This window comes from Taudactylus pleione, unplaced genomic scaffold, assembly GCF_031769625.1.
Source record: "Taudactylus pleione unplaced genomic scaffold, aTauple2 ptg000066l, whole genome shotgun sequence".
In the NCBI taxonomy this organism is placed as follows: domain Eukaryota; kingdom Metazoa; phylum Chordata; class Amphibia; order Anura; family Myobatrachidae; genus Taudactylus; species Taudactylus pleione.
In genome coordinates, this window is record NW_028284468.1 from 32,680,600 (window position 1) to 32,684,126 (window position 3,527).

Here is a 3,527-nt window from a genome sequence, read left to right on the forward strand (position 1 = left end):
GGGGTCGAGCAGGCCATGTGCCCTGGACGCCATCGGACCAGCAGCCATGGTCCAGGACACTGGTCAGTGTCGTACATCCCGGCGACAGTGTATTTGTTTTGACAGCCAATGAGAGTCAGACAGACTGTCATTGGCTGCTGTGCCCACTGCCAGAGCCGGGCTGGAGCTCACTCATGAGCTCCACCTTCCAGCTCCCGCAGTGGGTGATGGGAGAGATGTCATTTCCCATAGTGCAGAGCTAGCAGGGAGGACGGAGGAGCGGACAGTGGCGGGCACCCGAGCAGGATCGGGGATTCAGGTAAGTGTTTTTTGGGGGATTGTTTTGTGTGTCTTTTTCCTTTTATATGTAAGGGGCACTGACATTGCATAGGGGGGCCACTACTGGGGCACTGCATAGGAGGGACTACTACTGGGGTCACTGTATAAGGGGCACTGCATAGGGGGGGGACCATTACTGGGGGCACTGTATAAGGGGCACTACTAGGAGCACTGCATAGGGAGACCACTACTGGGGGCACTGTATAAGGGGCATTGCATAGGGGGATCATTACTGGGGGCACTGTATAAGAGGCACTACTGGGAGCACTCCATAGGGGGGACCACTACTGGGGGCACTGCACAGGGCAACCACTACTAGTGGCACTGTATAAGGGGCATTACTGGGGGAACTGTATAAGTGGCACTATTGAGGGCACTGTATAAGGGGCACTACTGGGGGCACTGCATAAGGGGCAGTGTATAAGGGTGCACTACTGGGGGCACTGTATGGGGGCACTACTACAGGGGGCACTGCATAAGGAGCACTGCTACTGGGGACATGCATAAATAATCCAAGATGTCCGGCACTCCTCCAAGGCTTAGTTCTTTGCCCCCACATAGTAGTAAGCAAACCGCTCCTCCAATGTGCAGCACTCCAACCATTAATAATGACAACAGACTCAGCGGCTGGAACAGTCAACATTTCAATGCATATTAAAACAGCATTTTCATCAAGACAAATGTATGCAACATCTTTCCTTAAGTGAAGACAAACACCCAGTGACAAACGGCGCAGCATGACCGGGGCGGTACCACACACCCGGCTGGCTTGGCGTGTCCAATGATATCAGGGCGCACGGCGCATCGACGTACTGTCGCACCATAGATCCATCACAATGTGTACCATCACCATAGTAACTAATCGCAACACCAAACTTCACATAAATACACAGAGCAGCATAAAAGCAATAAATGCTTGGATCTTAACTAAAGTAACTAATTATAGAGAATATGCCAGGCTCATGAATACTGCATAAATCTACAAATTTAACAGTATTACATAATTGTACCTAACCTGTGTAGAATACAAATGTAACAGTATCCAAGGCATTCTGCAATATATACAGTAGAACACAATGTCCAGGACTTAGAATCAAACCTGAATAAATAGAACAATACAAAAAATACATAAGGCACATATAAAAGAGCTCAAACTTAATTGTTCATTAAGACCCCTTGGAGTTAGGATGTATAGTCGTTGTATCCATCGGGTTTCGCATCTAAGTAAACTTAAGGCTCTATTACCACCTCTAACTGACAGCAGAACGTGGTCAATCATGCGGTATTTGAGGGATGATAGAGAATGTCTAGCAGCAGCAAAATGCCTGGTGACAGGCTGCTCGCTGTTGCCAGAGTTAATGGGCGACCTAATCACAGAACGATGGGTTGTCATATGCTCCTTAAATGTTCTTTCTGCCTTACCAATGTAAAGGCTCATACACACTTAACGATATGCTCCATGAGCGATATCGTTAAGTGTTTCCCCTGCACTGCCGGGCTCAATGTCGTGCTTGCAGAACCTGACACTATCGTCAGGTTGTCCTGCAAGTACGGGCAATGAAATGTTACTATGCTGAGAAATTTTCATCCAAAGCCATCCAGTGGAAGGTTCAGAACAGGCTCCCCGGGTCAAAGTTCTGCCCAGCGTATACCAACCATTGGTGGACCCAAAACATTCCAAGATAATAATTTACTGGTCTCAACAGACTGCAGCAGTAAACAGAATATTGGTGCCTGTACAGAGAAATGTAGCAATTATAGATGTGGGTTGGTTGGTATGAACAAATATTGTAATGTGCAAAATGACACAAGTGGGGCAATCTTGGACATGCAGGATTCAGCAAAACAAAACATTTACATTTGTTTGGATTTGTTTTTGTTTGGTTTTGCTGCATCCTTCATGTCCAAGATTGCCCCACTTGTGTCATTTTGCACATACAGGGGCCTATTCATCAACACTAAAATAACATTTTTAAGGACATTTTCCTTAAATAACGTTATTTTGGTATTCATGAACAGACTTAACACAGGAGATATCACAGATATCTCCTTGCTAAGTTCCCCTGCGTTAATTTCCACGCAGGAAATTATCAATTTTCGGAATTTGATGCAGTTACTATTCGCCACTGTGAGGTGGCGAATAGCAGAATCCACTTACCTGTATCAGCGTGTGCAGGTCCCCCGACGAGTCCCTCCGGCGCTCTGCTCCGTCCTCAGGCTCCGGAGGCTGGTCTGTCATGTGTGCTCCCCAGTAGAGCACAAGAAAGTTTAGAAAAAGAAAAAAAAATTTTTTTTTTCTTCTAATCTGTCATGTGGTCTGCTGGGAAACCACATGACAGACCAGCAGGACGGAGCCGGAGGCTGCTGTGCGGACAGGTAAGTCGGGGGGGAGGGGGCTAGGGGGGGATGGGGGGGAACGAAACTTAACGCATCTGTAGGCAGTGCTGCGCATGCGCTGGTTTTACAGATGTAACAGCGCATGCCAGCACTGTTTCCAGATGCGATAAGGTAGTGTAGGCAGGGAAAAGTATCTATTTCCCGAAAAGCTGTCATCGCAAAAATGACAGCTTTTCGGAATAGATACTTATGGATAGGTGGAATGATGAATTCCACCTATAATTAGCTAGAACTCCATGAGAGGTCTAAAGCTAATTATCTCCAGAGAATTTTAATGTTTAATGAATAGGCCCCTTAGAATGTAAGCTCTCACGAGCAGGGACCTCTTCCCTCATGTGCTTCTCTTTACATTTTCTTTGACTCTTTACTCCCCATAAGGGCACCTAACACATGACTGCCAACTCCCTGCTGCTTATTGTGAGTGCTTTAATCGCTATTGCAGAAATGTATATAAATCGTGTCCTTGTCCTGCACTGTAATGTACTGTAAGTTACTTGTTTCTTGTTCACCTATTAGTTCTATGTATTATGTAAGGTGCTGCGGAAGACTTGTGGCACCATATAAATAAAGGATAATAATAATATTAATAATAATAATACAATATTTGGCTCTGAATCAGGGTTGGCTGGGGTTTTTTTTACCCCTGCCTCCAGGCCGCTCGCTAAGCTGTGGGTGACACATCACGTGTGATGTCAGTAGGGCCGCCCACAAACGTCAAGCATTCCTTCAGGAACGCCTCCGTTTGTGCAGCCACACCCCCCCCGACCCGTCTACAAAACAGGGCAAGCAGTCAATCAACATCGACAGCCACC